Genomic DNA, 16,922 nt, shown 5'->3' on the forward strand with positions numbered 1-16,922 from the left:
AACTTTAGGTAAGCTAGTGACTGCTTGAATAGATTCTTTGGTAATCATGTGGGGCCGGTCCAGCCAAATAAATTCATTATGGACCCTGCTCAGAACATATCTGATCACTTCATCCTTGAATTCTGGAATATGCAGGATTTTGGTTAACCCTAGATCCTCAATGATTTGATATTCTAGTTTGATTGTTTCGGAGCTTCCTAGTATCATAGATTGATACATCCCCTTGATTTTCTCAGTGCCTAAATCCTCCAAGATGCAGTGAATATAGGCCCTGACATCTTCTACATAAATTACACCATAGGGAACCCTAAAAAACACGCCAGTAGAATCTTCCTTCATAGCAATTTGGGGAACTTCCTTGAAAACATGCCTAAGCCTATCCTTGACCTCAACAATAGTAGGATTCACAAAGAAAGTAGGAGAAGATGATGATCTGGATGCCATTTTAAAGAAATACCTGGTTAATAGTCATCGGTTGAATGGTTTTGATTACTTCTCAGATGACTGCTGGAAATTCTTTGGAATGCCTTTGCCTAGCTCTTGATTGCCTATAATTTGCCTTTGCTTTGATCTAGTTTTCTCGAGTGTTGGGTGAGTGAAAATGATTCCATTTTCCCTTTTTATCAGTGAGTAAACCCTTATTCATCACTATCATAAATGCTTAGCAATGTGCCCTATCGGATGTCGATTTCCTAGTTTTATGCTGGATAAGCCTCCATTAGTGATTAATATCACTCTCTCGATCTCTTCCAAATCTCTTATGAGGAATATGCAAGATTTGTAATGAATTTTCCAACCCCTAAGGCCTATGCCTTAGTTACCAGATGAATTTCTTGTCGGTGCAAGATTGCTTTGTTCTACCGATGGAGTTACAGGTGCAGTTGTCGATGTAATTGCATCTCCACTTGGTTCTTCAGATTTTCTAACCCATCTCTTGGTGTGATCTTGATGAATTTCATCTACCTTCTACTTTCCTTTCTCATTTTCTTTATCATTGCTAACCAGCGTAGACTTGCTTCTACAGTACTTAGCAATATGACCTATTTTGTTGCATGCATAACATGTAACATTGTTCTCTTGAATTGCTTTGACATATCGGGTTTCATCCTTTGACCTACATTGATTAGCCAAATGACCAAACTTTCCACATGCATTATATTTGACATTCATTCTACAATCTGCTGACTGATGACCATATTTCAAGCAATTTGTGCATTGACCGGGAACTAAATTGTAGTTTTGATTTGCTCTATTTCTACATTGTCTAGCCATATGCACAAATTTATTAAAAACAAAACATCTACCATTGAATTTGTAATCATTAGATCTCCTTACTGGTTTCCTCAGGTCTGATGAGTTCTACATACCAATTGTCTGATCTTCATTTGCAGTATTAAAGATTTCACCTTGTACAAATCCAACTCCTCTAAAATCTTCACTCTTCCTTTGTCTTTTCAATAAATCATCCAACTGTGCAACACTAATCCTGAATTTTTCTTTATATTCACTTGCAGTAGTTAGATCATCTCTCAAATTTGTTATTTGTCTTTCAACCTCTTGTTCATTATTTTGGGAGTGTACCAAATCAGTTCTCAATATATTATTCTCATGAGTCAATCTGCCACATTCATCAAATTTGTTCTTTAGAGATATAACAAGATTTTCTTCCTTTTTCTTTCTATCTCAATATCTTTTGATAACCTCATAGTCAGGTCTTGCATTTCATTCTTCATGAGCATGTTTGCTTGACTCAGTTTCTGACATTGTTCCTTAAGTGCATTTTTCTCTTCATCATCCTGGTTTTGCAAAATTTCCTTTCTCTTAGCTTGAGTTGATGATAACCTTTCTTGTAGAACAAGAATGAATTCATTAACAAAATTAAATTCATCTTGCAGTTTTAGGTTCTTCATCCTTTCAACATCATAATCCTCAAGTGCCATCTCAAGTTGCTTCTCCATAGCCATGTTCAATGATTCCGGTTTCAAGCTCTTCCTCAAGTTGTTAAAATTCCTCCAAGGTGCCAAGCACTGATACCAATTGTTTGAATACAATGAACCCAAGAACACTGAGAGGGGTGGGGGGTGCGGGTTGAATCAGTGTTCTGTTGGTAACCGAAGATTTTAACCTTTTATAACATACACATATAAACCAGTAAATGAAGAAACATATAACATAAAGTAAATAAAACAACCACATGAATGAACACCATAACACACTGAATTTATATGTGGAAAACCTCAAAGAGAAAAAACCATGATGGGATTTGTGACCCACAATATCAATTCACTGGCCATATGAAAGATATTACATAGCATGGGGGCCTGCACATGCAGGAAGGCACATTGTCTAGAGCACACTTCTCAACACAAAAGAGTCTCACTAACTAAAAGCTTCTGCTGAAATAAAACAGTACTAGTGAACTCACAAAATGCATATGTAATGCCCAAAAGAGTTTCGGTTAAAGCTATATTCTGTATGGTTCATAAACCATGAACCTTCTACCAGCATCTCCTCTTCCTCCAAGAATTCTTTATAAACTATCTATTGATCATAGCATGATATTACATTCGCATACAAAATGAATTTTATACATGTCCTTCGCATCACACAGTTCTTCTACCATGTCATATACATTGTCCTATGTCAAAATGGCCTAACAGACTAACTTATATACCCTTTACAAATAATATACCTTATGTCGGCTTACAATACAAAAGATATTCAATGTCAGCCCAATACAATATTTACAAAATGATTTTACAATAAAACCTTTCAGATCTAGACTGATGGCGGCTTCATGAAAATACTGAATGTCGGTGTCGGTGATGACCCTGAATACTCAATGTCGGTATCCACCGGTGTATGCCTCCAAATTCCGGTATATGCCTTCAATAGAATCTTGTTGCAATCAATGACAACATATGATTCCAATGAGTGTCAATTGCCAATAGCTATGCGGAGGAAAAATAATGGCAAGACAAAGAACATTAATAAAGCATAACAAATAGAGGTGGAAGTCTAGAGAATAAGAGTAGAAGCAGCAGAAAGAGTGGATGAGAATAGAGAAGAGCATGGAAAGAAGAACAAAAGATGGATGCCTCTATATATGAGGCATTAGATACAAAAATGTGCAAGAGACAAGAAGTTAGTGTAGACATTTATAGAGAAAGTGAATGAGAATTTGGGCATTATGCAAAATAGAGTCTCATTGAAAAAGATAGAGTAATAAGTTTATAGAAGCTTTGAATGAGATGCATATGAAAATGTGAATAGATGAGAATCAATGTAGAGAGATAATGTGCTAAGATATGCCATTGAAAAGACATGATTTTGTATAAGATGTTCAAATAATTGATGTGTGGTTATCAGTGCATTTGATTTGAATATAACTACGTTTCTATGTTAAAATTTGTAAGTGTACTCTTTGTATTTTTTTGAGTGAACCTTTTGTGTGTTGAAGTAGAAGGAAAGAGGGAGTACCTTTTACATCAATTGGTATCAATGCCACAATATCTTGAGAGTACAACCTATGCACCAAGACATGCGTGTGAAGATTGGTGAAGAGTGAAGAAGTCATGAGAAACAATTGATTCAAAGAGAATCATGTTGGTTATCCTCCAATAGAGGTGAAGTTGGGTAGAAAGTGTGTAGACTTATCCCATTGAGAGGAAGTCAGTAGAAGAGGTCTTAGAGAGGTCCATCTTCAAAAATATTGTTGGGTAGAGGATAGTAGTGAGAGTTATGTTGCAAGTGAACTTGTAATTGCAAAGAGCATTGGTTCTAAGGTGTTTGTGGTTACAGATTGAGAGAGTGCCACAATTGTTTGGAAAAATGTTTTGGATACAAGGAGAATGTTTGCCAATGAATAATACATTTGTAAAGCCATGGAAAGAGAAACAAGAGCCCATCCAAAGTAGTGATTTATTCTAAACGGTTTGCAAGTCTGGTGGAAAGTGTTGCAAGGTGACAATGGAGAGTGGTAGTAGATATAATTTGGTTGTAATGGAAATGGTTGAAAAGATGAACTTGAAGAGGGTGAATCACCTTAATCTATACTACATCTCTTGGTTGCAAGGAGGTCATCAAATTTAGGTAAGATGAACAAAGCATTGTAAATTATCACATTGGAAGATATAAGGATGACATTGTATGTAACATACTGCGGATTGATGTTTGTCACCATTTACTATTGGCATTTGATGTTCCAGTGAAGAATGGTAGTCTCTGATGATTGCAGATGATTAGGAGTTATCGTTGATGGCAACTCAGCCTATTGTTTTGATTTGGTATGAAGTTCTAGTTAACCAGTAATCTAGAATATGTATTATATGGTCAGTTTGCCCAGTGAAGCTCAATGTATAGGTTTGAGAGCACTTTTTCAGTTTCGATGAAGAAGATTTTGGTTTTTCTGATTAGGGTTGACTGGTTAACTATCAAAAGCCTGTTATCAAGAAAATCTACCCTTCGGTATTGAATTTGTCACTTGTTTAAAGATTCGGTATCCGATTGAGCAGCAAAGCAGAGTATTCTTCATGTTTAATGATGTAGTATTTGTCTGGATTATTTAAGTTAATTCTGGTGGTTGGAATTGTGTTTGGGAGTTATGTGAGACCTATAAGAAGCTTGTGGTAATGTGTTTTGGGTCCAGTGCAATTTTTTTGATAATATTGAAGCCGACTTGCAACTACAGGTTTCATGTTGCATGTTATGCAATTTTTGGAATCCAACCTATGGGAGATTAATCTTGCTAATCAGATATATATATATATATATAAGACCGATTTTTATGATGTATTATGTGTGTGTGGTGTGATGCGATAGACCATTTTGGAGCAATTGAGCGCAGTTTCACATGTGCATTTTGATCTTGGTTGATCTGGTGAGCAGTTGAAGAGCAGAACAAAGTAGTTTACCAAAACAGTGCATCAGATCATTTTGTGCCTAACCAGAACTGGTTTTTGGCATAGTTAGATGTTATTTTCCAATTCTTCACATATTCTAATTACTTTATAATCTCTTGTAAGGCAGTGAGCCTTCCTCCGACGTTGTAGCCCTATTTTGTAATTTGAGTAGTGAACTCTAGGCAGTGTGCCTGAATGCAAGTGCATTCCCCTCATGTAATATTATTTTTCTACTAGCCATAGTGGAATAATATTGTGGGTTCAAATCTCGTTGTAGTTTTTCCCATTTGGGTTTCCATGTAAAAATTCTGGTGTTATGATTTTGTAGATGATTATCTTGTGCATCTGTACTTTACTTTCTTGCATATGCTTATGGTGGTTTCAGAATAAGTCAGAAAATTTATTTGCTCATAGATCACTAATTCACCCCCTCCTCTCAGTGATCCTTGACTCCAACAATTGGTATCAGAGCCTAGTTGCTTTGAGGAATCCTAACCACTTGAGGAAGGTCTGGGAGATTGAATCAATGGATTCGGGTTTTTAGAGATAGATTTGTGTAGCACTTGAGGATCTTGATGACACAAGAAATGAGATAAGCTCCTTAAAGAGAAACCTGAATGCAGCATAAGACTTAATTAATGATTTGAAAGATCGGGTCAACACTTCAAGAGACAAGAGGAAAGAGTTGATGGACAAGTTGAAGGAGAAAGAAGATCAATGCATGGAGAATCGAGAGAAAGTTGATGAATGTGACAAGCTTGCTAGAGAAAATGTTGCATTGAAGAATGAGATGCAGTCCATTGTGATGAAGTTGACTAAGGAGATTGAAGATCGGAAGAAGAATGAAGAAAATTTGACTCAATCATTGAAGGACAGAGCAGATGAATGCTTTAGGCTTGCCTATGAGAATGATCAGTTGAAACTTGAGTTGACACAATCAAGGAATAATGGTCAAGAACTTGAGAGACATATTGTTGCCCTAAGAGATGAACTTGCTAGTGCAAATGAATATAAAGACAAATTCAATGCTAGCTAAAAAAGGCTTGATGAGATGATGGACAGTCAGAGGCATGGAAATGACATGCGATGCCTTGGATTTGAGAAGGGAGAATCCTCTGGATCTGGACAAGGCAATACAAAACCTAATCACAAGAAGAGCAAGAATCCTTCGGCAAGATATTCTAATGCTCATAAATTCAATGGTGGCTTCTTTACTTGCAATAAATGTGGTCATATGGTGAAGCAATGCAGAAGTAGGATGAATAATGGAATGAATAATATGAACAATGGTCTTACCTTTACCAGTCAATGTTTCATATGCAATAATTTTGGTCACAAGTCAAACATGTGTAGAGCAGTAATGAACAATTTTCAGAACAAAAAATGTTATGCTTGTGGGATGTTCGGACATATCTCTAACTAGTGCAGGATGAGACCAAATCTGACGAATTTTAGACCTATGTAGAGAAATGTTGTTTGTCGTGCATGCAACAAAACTAGTCACATTGCAAAATATTGCATAGGCAAGAATAATAGTCTGGTAAACTAAGACAAACCAGATGAGAAAGGCAAACAAAAGATAGAAGAGATCAAAGACAAGCATGAGAAGATGTGGGTTAGAAAAGATGAATCCAAGACAGACAGTGGATCTGCACTTGAATCCAATGCAGGATCTTCATCTAGTAATTAGGGCTTTTTGGCCTTAGGGGGAGTTTTTCATGCAGATTCATAGAACCCCCTCTTTGGAGATCTATAACCGATTTTTGAAGGTTGCAGAAATTTTAAATCATGTATGAAGATGATATCTGAAAGATTAGATGAAGATCTAAGGCTCTGGTAAGTGATTTCATGAATATCATAGTAACCGGTTGAAGCATTTATTACAACGTAGAATTGGGTTTTTCAGAGTTTAAAAAGAGCATATCAAAGACCTATTTTTCACAATGCAACCAAGAGAATAGAGCAGTACAATGAAGTGAAGCGATTTGCCGATCTGAACCAAGCTTACAATGATCCAAAGGGGAATTCTTCCACCCGGTTATGAATTAAGGTATTTATCTGTTTCGTGAATCTATTAGTTTTAAACCCTATTTTCAAATGGCATTAGTATCTGGAATTGCTACCCCATTGGTTGTTGAGATCAAGGATAGAGTCAGACCTATTTTCAAGAAACATCCTTTCAAGTCTGTTGAAGATGATTCGGAAAGAGCATTCTCTTCTGTACCCTATGACATTAGGGCTTACATTCATTGTGACCTTGAAGAGCTTGGCAATGCTGATATGTTGACCCTGTATAACAAAAATTTGGCAAACAACTTGGGTAATCTCAAACCAGAATATAAGGTTCTTTAGGAAAAGGGTTTTTCTCAGTTCATCCATTTTCCATTGTTCGATGAAGTTGAGTGGATCCGGTATATCCTCAATTGAGTCCATGATGAGTTCATATGGCTTGATAGGCCTCACAAGATCACTAAACAAGCAATTAAAGTTGTGACATGCCTCAGTGAAATCGATGAAGTACCTGGCTTAAGAAAAGTATCAAATAACATAGTGATAGCCGCTATCGGTTCCAAGTCCGACAATAGAGAAATGACTATCAATGACATTTTGGAGCATGATGTAAGGTTTGCATCAATGGTGGTTGGTTACAAAGTCTATCAATCAAGTAGACATAACTCCGTCTCCAGAACTGCCATATATACAACATATTAGATGCTCAAGAATGACATGAGGTATGATCTATGTACAGTCCTTCTAAATGAACTAATGAGTAATTTGAAGAAAATTAAGCAAGACAAGAAGCACACCTTTTAAGTACGAGACTCTTCTTATTTGCTTGGCCTTATATTTCTTGAATGAGATGCCCTATATAACATTTAAGGCTCAATGGGCCTATGATAGACTGATGGAAATGCAAATCAAAGAGGGATTGTGGGGAATACGAGATGCCACAACAAGAATAACTGCATTATGGGGCTATTTCAAAACCTTTCAGGCCTCCATGAAGGGCAGAGAAAGAATCCCTAAGGAGATTGTGGAGAAGTATGGGCAAACTATTTGATTCATGGTTGATAAAGATCAATGTCAAATGGAAGTGGTTGAGCCTAGGATAGTCTGGATCATGCCCATGGGGTATGAAGTTGATTCTATCATGCTTGAGGCATATGCTCAACACTTATTGAGCCAACCGGTAGATCCAAAATAAGAGAGATTTAGCACTTTCAAGGAGAAGGACTTAAGCTTACATCAAAAGTTCTTTGAACTAACCCGAAAGAGAAAGATTAGAAAGGAAGTAGAGGCGGTGGCAGAAAATATGGAACTGACTAAGGAAGTTGTGCAGAGGGAAAGAGATCAGAACATTCTAAGGGAGGAGGATGTAATCAAACCTCAACTGACAAACCCTCCTATGCAAACCAAAGCTAAACCTAGTAAGTCTGCACCTGTCTCCTGAGTAAAGAAATCAATTCCTCCACCTAAGATCAAGCTTGCAGTATAAACTGGTGGAGTTGAGAAGAGGAAAAAGGAGAATCCTTCTAGGCAGTATGCTCGAGCAAAGGAATAAACTGAGTCAGATGAAGAAGTTTGGAAAGTCAAGAAGACTACAACCTATGCTCGTGTAGTCCAAAAGTCTTCCAGTGATGCTTCTCCTTCTAAGAAGACAAAGTTTCAAGGCGAGCCATTTGGGAAGTCCAAGGGAACCAGGAAACAAAAATCTGAAGCCTTGGAATCTGGTAAGGTTGATATTATTCCTCCCAAATCTTTAGAAGAAATAAAGGATGAAACCATTAAGGATGGAAATTTGAAAAATATTGTTGTATATTATGAAAATGGGGATGATAATGTAAGGAGAGAGTTAGAGGAAGTAGTTGTTCATTATATGAATAATTTTAGTAGAGCCTTAATTGAGTTATCATCCGAGTTTCCTGAGGAATTGCATGATATTTTGGACATCCGAAGAAATACTGCCTACCGAAAAGATGAGGAAATGCAAGAGTATGTTATGGTTAATTATTGTTAGGATATTTCTACAGAAGAAATCAGTAAATTACTTAAGTTGGCCAAACAAAAGTTCAGAAGTAAGAAAAGGGTCAACCGAATAATTATCGGTAAAATTGATGAAGTTGCCAACGAGACTGAGTAGATTGTGAGAGAATTTTCGCTTGAGAAGAAGTATGAAGTAAATCAACCTCAGATTAGCTCCCACTTGATAGAGGAAATTCCTAAAGACACTTCTATTCCAGAAGTACATGCAAAGGTCTCTGGTGGACAGATGGACCAACCATCTGTTGAGCAAGTTGAGCAAGAAGTAGCACAATATGCAAATCCAATCGTAGATTTCTTCAATGATGCTACTCAAGACTCTCCTAAGATTGAGGTAATTGCAGAAATGATAGTAGAGGAGACTACCAAGGTTGAAAAGAGTGTGTATGCAAAGGTTGAGAAGGAGAAGAGTAATGAGAAAACAGAGAAACCTTCGGTAATCATGTCTGCGAGAGTTGTCACCATCAAAGGAAAGGAAATTGATGGAGAGGATGAATTTTCTCATGGACCAATTGATTTGAGCACTCTTTCCCCCTTCAAGTGTTGACACATGCCAATTCAAGCTCAAATTAAGGCAAGAGAAGATCTATTGAAATCTCAGTCAAAAGAAAGGGAAGTTATTACTCTTGCTACTAAGGTTCTAGAGAAATTCTTACCCATTTTTGGTCAAGATTTTGGTGCTTCTCCATCTAGAAAGCTTAATAATTTATTAAATGTTGTTAATACCAATTTTGTATCATTAGAAAAGGCTACAGATGAAACTATACAAAACAGGTTTAATGAGATGAAACTGCAAGAAAAGTTGAAAGAAGTAGAGAGGGATAAAGCGAGCCTAAAGTCTGCAATGAAGATGCAAAAGAAGCACAAAATAAAGATGGTAAAATTTTCAAATCATTTCTATTTTTGCCTAAATTCATTGTAGACATTGATCGACAGATAAGAGAACTTGAGGGTAAGTTAGCCAGTATAAAACATTCTTTCGCACCTCAATCGGTTTTCCCAAGTACCCTTGAAGAACAAATTTTGGATTACACTGCTAAAATAAAGGGTTTGAATAAAGTCAAGGATAAAATTTTGAGAAGAGTTGGTGAGCTGAGGAGTTTGATAACTCCTTGGTTGGATACCCTACTGGAAGCACAACATTATGCAATTAGTGCATTAAGTAAACCGGTACCATCCGATCTTCCGGGTATTGAGATTCTTGCATTTATGTACAGTGCTTTAATAAATATCTTTGATTGTTTCCTGAGAGGATTGAACAGGTATTTGAAGTCCTTAAAGGTGGCTTACTCAAACATCTTTAAGATTATGTAAATAATCACATTCATTCATTATTTTGTTCATAAGTGTTGGTGGATTCCCACCCTTTTCCATTGATGTCAAAGTGGGAGAGGGAGAGAAAGCAGTGAAAAAGGAGTAAATAGTTCAGGGGGAGCCATTATAGATTGAGTGTACAGATTTTAGAATTTTGGTGTTCGCACAATTTTGGGATACTTATCATTTTTCACCAATGTTGCCATCAATGCCAAAGGGGGAGATTGTTGGCATTTGATTTTTCGGGTGATTCTTCAGTGAAGAATGGTAGTCTTTGATGATTGCAGATGCTTAGGAGTTGTCATTAATGGCAACTTAGCCTATTAATTTGATCTTGTATGAAGTTCTGGTTAACTGGTAATCTAGAATATGTCTTTTGTGATCAGTTTGTCCGGTAAAGCTCAATGTATAGGTTTGAGAGCACTTTTCAGTTTCAGTGAAGCAGATTTTGGTTTTTGTGATTAGGGTTGATTGGTTAAGTATCAGAAGCCTGATATCATGCAAATATATCTTCTAGTATTGATTTTGTCACTTGTTTAGAGATTCGGTATTCAGTTGAGTAGCAAAGTAGAGTATTCTTCATGTTTAATGATTTAGTATGTGTCTTGATTGTTTAAGTTAATTTTGGTGGTTGGAATTGTGTTTGGGAGTTATGTGAGACCTATAGGAAGCATGTGGTAATGTGTTTTGGGTCTGGTAAATTTTTTTTGATAAGATTGTAGTTGACTTGCAACTACACGTTTCATGTTGCATGTTATGTAATTTTTGGAAGCCGACCTATGGGAGATTAATCTTGCTAATCAGATATATATATATATATATATATATATAAGACTGATTGGTATAATGTATTATGTGTGTGTGGTCTGCTGTGATAGACCATTTTGGAGGGATTGAGCATAGTTTCAAGTGCACATTTTGATCTTGGTTGATCCGGTGAGCAGTTGCAGAGAAGAACATAGTAGTTTAGCAAAACAGTGCATTGGATCATTTTGTGCCTAACCAGAACTTATTTTTGGTATAGTCACATGCTATTTTCTAGTTCTTCACTTATTTTAGTCAGTTTGTAATCTCTTGTAAGGAAGTGAGCCTTCCTTCGGGGTTGTAGCCTTATTTTATAATTTGAGTAGTGAACTCTAGGCAATGTGTATGAATGCAAGTGCATTCCCCTCATGTAATATTGTTTTGCTACTGGCCATAGTGGAATAAAATTGTAGATTCAAATCCCATCATGGTTTTTCCCATTTGGGTATCCACATAAAAATTTTGGTGTTATGATGTTGTGGTTGTTTATCTTGTGTTTTTGCACTTTACTTTCTTGCATATGCTTCCATTGGTTTCAAAATTAGTTAGAAAATTTATTTTTCGGTAGATCACTAAGTCACCTCCCCCTCTTAGTGATCCTTAACTCCAACATTTATTAGGTTGACCTTGGCTTCATGATAGAGAATTTGTACATAAGGTCGATGATGATATGATGAATCAATAAGGATCCAGACAACTACTAAGAGGGGGGGTAAATCAATAGTTAGAAAACTAACTTAACTTTCACCAAAGTCCAAAACAATCTCACAAGTCAACCATTGAATAAATTGGTTCAAACACTGAGTAATAAATTGCAATAGCACTAATAGTTTACCCATTGACTGGTATATCAAAATAACAATATAGAAGATCTGAAACTCCTAAACCATTTAACCAAAAGATCAAAATACTTTACTAATAACAGTAAAAGCACATTTCAGATTTCTATCGATCATCTTAACATAACTAAGTGGATTTAACAGTTAATAAAATTAACCATATCAAAACATAACCACAAAAACCATTCACCACTTGACACAATGATTTTTTACATGGAAACCCAAATGGGAAAAACCACGATGGGGATGAATACCCACAAGTATTATGAACTCTTCTGAAGTTCGCCCTATTAGGAGCCAAGCCTGTTAAAGCTTCACAAAATGTCCTGTTAGGAACAAATCCTGTTAGGGACCATCCAATTAAGGGATTGACTATAATGCCCTATTAGAAGCAATACCTTGTTAGGAGTAACCTTGATAGAGGATTTGAAATCCAAGCTAATGGATCACCTAGTTAGAGGATTTAGATAACACTGAGCCTGTTAAATCTTACCCAGTTAAGGGATTTAACTGTTGTAATTGTTAGAGAACAACAAGGGTTTGCTGATTTGGAAAATAGCACTACTTTGCTTGATCATATCCTTTTCATGCTCCTATATGCCTTCATACATATTCCAAATACTCCTTCTAGTTCGGCAATAAATCTCACTTACACTTAACCAAAATTGCCAACACTACAACAAAACAACTCAGCGACCTTATAAGCAAAATAATAGGTTAGTAACACATCACAAACCTAATATCTCATAGAGATTACAAACAAATTAGTTCAAGTATGGCCACTAGATTACATAGCAATCATTGCACATTATACAAGACAACCTCGACCTCTCCTTGATCACCACTTCATCGATTCTTATAACTCATCACGCGGTTTCCTCTTCATGCTATGCACTCACTCATTCCCAAGATAAAACAGTTATCTCAATGCGTCAAAAACCATTTGAAACTTATCACATACACCATGTATACATGGCATAATCATTACCAATCACCATTTGATCATAAAACAAAATAACTGATTCACCAAGCTCCATCAGTTAGGGTTTGGCATATCAATAGGTAGGGTTACCAGTTGATCTCACCACTTCTAAAGTAATATTGGCTCCCATCACTATCTCAACTACTGGTTGTATAACAACATCATTACCAGTTACAATTGACATCAATGACAACATGATAGTTCATCAATGCAATCTTCAATCAAATACCAACAGTCGGTCATAGCATATAGAAAAATCAAGGATGGGAAGGAAAATGTGATGAGTTGGTTGTGGGATAAACACAAGGAAGTGGTAAAAGAAAAATTGCAGCAGTATGCCCTAATGAGTGTATGAAAGAAGAAATCAATGTTCATCAAAGTTACAATAGGTGAGAAAGAAGTGGCTAAGAATCCTTTGAAGGATGAAGACAAGAAAGAAGAAGAATTTGCAACAAATAGAGAAGTTGGCATAACAGAGCTAGAAGACCCTAGACATGACAAGTGAATGGGAAAAGAGAACATTCTATGGTAATAGGAAATGAATAAAATCAACATGTGGTGAGAAGGATATTTGATGGATGAAATTGAAGAGTTGAATGGTGAGGCAAAAAGAAAACAAAAAAATAAGTTGGACGGGTTGAGATAAACTTAGAGAATTATGAGTATAATTTGTTGGAGATGATGAATGAAATAAAGGATAGAGAGCAAGAAAAAATTAGATACATAGAGAGGTTCAATTTTCATATAGATTTGTGTAAGGATGTTGCAGATTTAGCTGTTATTGAAGAGCATAACTTGCTTAAGGAAGATATTGAGAGAGTCGAGAAGTTGTTCAAGAATGAACACTTGAAGGAGAATGAAGATGCAACAACAAAAATAGTGAAAGAGAATGTTCTAATAGTCAAGTACATAGAAGTAAGTCATAATTTTCTAAGATCTTTGATGAAGGAAAGGATGTAGAATTGTTTGTTGCTAAATTAAATAAAGAATTAGTACAAGTAGAAATAAAATGAGATTATGAGGCTACAAATTGGTATGTGGATAGTTCACATTTGCATATAGAAATTGTAGAATATGTTGTAGCTAAGACTTGGTGGAGGTGGTCAGTTTGTGGTGGGTCAAAACCCACAAAAGAGGAGAAAAGGGGGATTATTTGGTGAAGGATTTTAGACTATGGTGTAATTGATTCCACACAGAGAAAGATGATTAGTGAAGAAAATTGTTAGAGGAAGATATGAAGATTTCTCTAGCTAGGTGTTGCAAGGGGAGGAAGAAAAGATGAAAAGAAATGGTGTTAAAATAGCATCGGAGCATTCCATATATAGATTATTATCTAAAATTTGAGTATTCCTATTACTCAACTTCACCTGATTCAAGAGCACCCAAAAATGAAAGGAGAAATGTCATTTTGTAGATAAAATGCCTTGGAAAGAGATCAACTACAATCATTTTAAAACAAATCAAACCAGTTTAATTTTAGGAGGCTAAGGGGAGGCACCTAAAAATGTTATGAGAGGCACATGATAAGAGTGCACAAGAGAAGACTAAGGGGTGCAGGTGTGGGGAGAATATGTAGAGTTACAAAGACAATAGGAAACAGCTCAATTGAATGTAGATCTTGAAGGAAGAGAAAAAAAGGTGACGTCATGCATGAAGAGACAATGAGTGTGAATGGAAAAAGAAAGAAGGTTGCATGGAAATGGAAGACAAAATATTGCGATAAGGGTGGGTGCAAGAAGTTGGGTCCCAATTTTGCACAAGTCTGCGAGCATAAAAGTTTGCTGCTAGAAACAAGTGCCCATTTTTTAAGAAACGGACACCCGTTTAGCTTCGGGTCCCCGATCCATAAAAATAAAACGGGTGCACGTTTTGAAAAATAGGTGCCCATTTAGGATCAGACCATCGTAGAGAAACGAGTGCATGATTTTTGGAAACGAGCACACGTTTCTAAAAATGGGTACAGATTTCTAAAAATGGGCACACGTTTCTTAAAATACTACAAATTCCAAAACAAGTGCCCATTTTTTGAATTTTAAATAACGAGTGCCCGTTTCATAAAAGATGGAGCGGGAAACACACTTATGCCTCGGCCTTGGCTTCGGGTTAGGCTTGGTGGGACTAAGCCTATGCTTGGACCTCCAAAAAATGGCTAAGGCACTAGAATACCACATTTCTGCCTTGCCATAATTTTTTGAAGGTCTTCTTGATCGTATTTTTTAATGAAATGAAAACCCATTAGAGTTCTCACTTTCCTGATTTAAAAAATATAAATTTTATAGTGATATGATTTTTTTTACTTTTTTTGTATTATTTATTAATCAAAAGTGGTACCTAAATGTAAAATAGTGAGGTTCAGTAAAACTTTACTAATTTTTTTGTTTTTAGGTTTTTTGGAGAATAAATTATATGACATCAATCTACATACAATTATTTTGAGAATTAAAAAATTAAAAATTACAAAATATGAAATTTTCATCAAATTATGGTGGTCGTACACTAGATGTTTTGAAAATGTACTTTATAGTCAATTAAAAATTAATTAAAAAAAATGTATTCAATAAAAAAATAAGAAAAAATATTCTCATCAATATTTGGTGTCTTAGGTATCTTTTCCCAAAAGGATTTACAAAATTTCATTTATTTATCTCAAAATATGGCGGTCATACACATGTGTGGTATGGTGCTGAAACAGGCATTTTGAAAAAACGGTTTTTAAACATGCCTACTAAAAAGAAATTTCTAGCATGTGGGTATTGAAATAAATTATATGTTTAAAAATTAGACTTTAAGCACTACATTTTCTATTACTAAAGTTTTTTCAAATTCAATCTCTAAGTGCCTCAAATCTTGACATCAATCAACAGAAAATTTGAAAAATAGAGAAAACACTTCCACTTTTTGCCCAAAAGTGGGACTCAACTTCTTGCAGCCACCCATAAGAGAATCCATAAAGAATACAAACAATAATATGAAAATGTCATGCAAACGAAGCGATTAAGATACACAGAGGGAGTTGCATCGAGTAGAGGAATGGGCATATAAGAATCAAATTGCAATGGAGCAAAGGTCACTTGTAGGATTATGATGTGTAGCGCATGTAAAGGCGCTAGAATAAGAGAAAATTTAATTTCCCAAAAAGGAAAGGGCCAATGTGGAGAAGAATGCAGGGTGATGAGCACGTGAGTAAGAAGTGTAAACATGTGAGGAAGATGTGTATGAAACTAAGAAACAAAGATTTATGTACACGTAAAATAAAAGAGAAAGCTATGTTGAAAAAGAGAGGAGGCTAAGAATATCAAAGCAAGTGGCACAGGTAAAACAATTTCCTATGGCATTTCTTACAAAGATTTAAAATTGCATAATGAGTAGATTGGCGAAGTACTAAGAGAGGAGTATAGGTGTAGAGATTTATTATGTGAAGATGTCATGTGGAGGAAAGACATCACCAAGACAAAGAACATGAAAAAAAACATACCAAATAGAGGTGGAAGTCAAGAGAATAAGAGTAGAAGAAGTGAAAGAAAGAGAGTGTGTGGGAATAGAGAAGATCATGAAATGAAGAACAAAAGTTGGATGCCTCTATATGTAAGGCATTAGATAGAAAAATATGTAAGAGATTATGAGAGTGTAAACGTTTGCAAATAAATTGAATGGGAATTTGGGAATTGTTCAAAATAGTCTCATTGATGAAGACAAAGAGGAATTATCTTAGAAAAGCTTTGAATGAGATGAAGGTGAGAATGTGCATAGATGAGAATTAGTGTAGAGAGATATTGTGCTAAGAGTGGTCATTGAAAGCCTATGATTGTGCAAAATGTGCTTGCAAAATTGATATGTGATTATCAATGCATTTGATTTGAATAAATCTACTTTTCTTGTTGAAATTTGTAGGCAGAGAGTCTTTGCATTTGTTTGAGTGTTTTAATGTGTTGAAGTAGAAGGCAAGAGGGAGTGCCTTTTGCATCATATGTGCATAAAATTTAAAAAGTGGTAATTTAGAAGTGACGTCAGATATCAATTCATAGACACCCCAATAATTAT

Source organism: Cryptomeria japonica, chromosome 2 (genome assembly GCF_030272615.1).
Source record: "Cryptomeria japonica chromosome 2, Sugi_1.0, whole genome shotgun sequence".
Classification (NCBI taxonomy): Eukaryota; Viridiplantae; Streptophyta; class Pinopsida; order Cupressales; family Cupressaceae; genus Cryptomeria; species Cryptomeria japonica.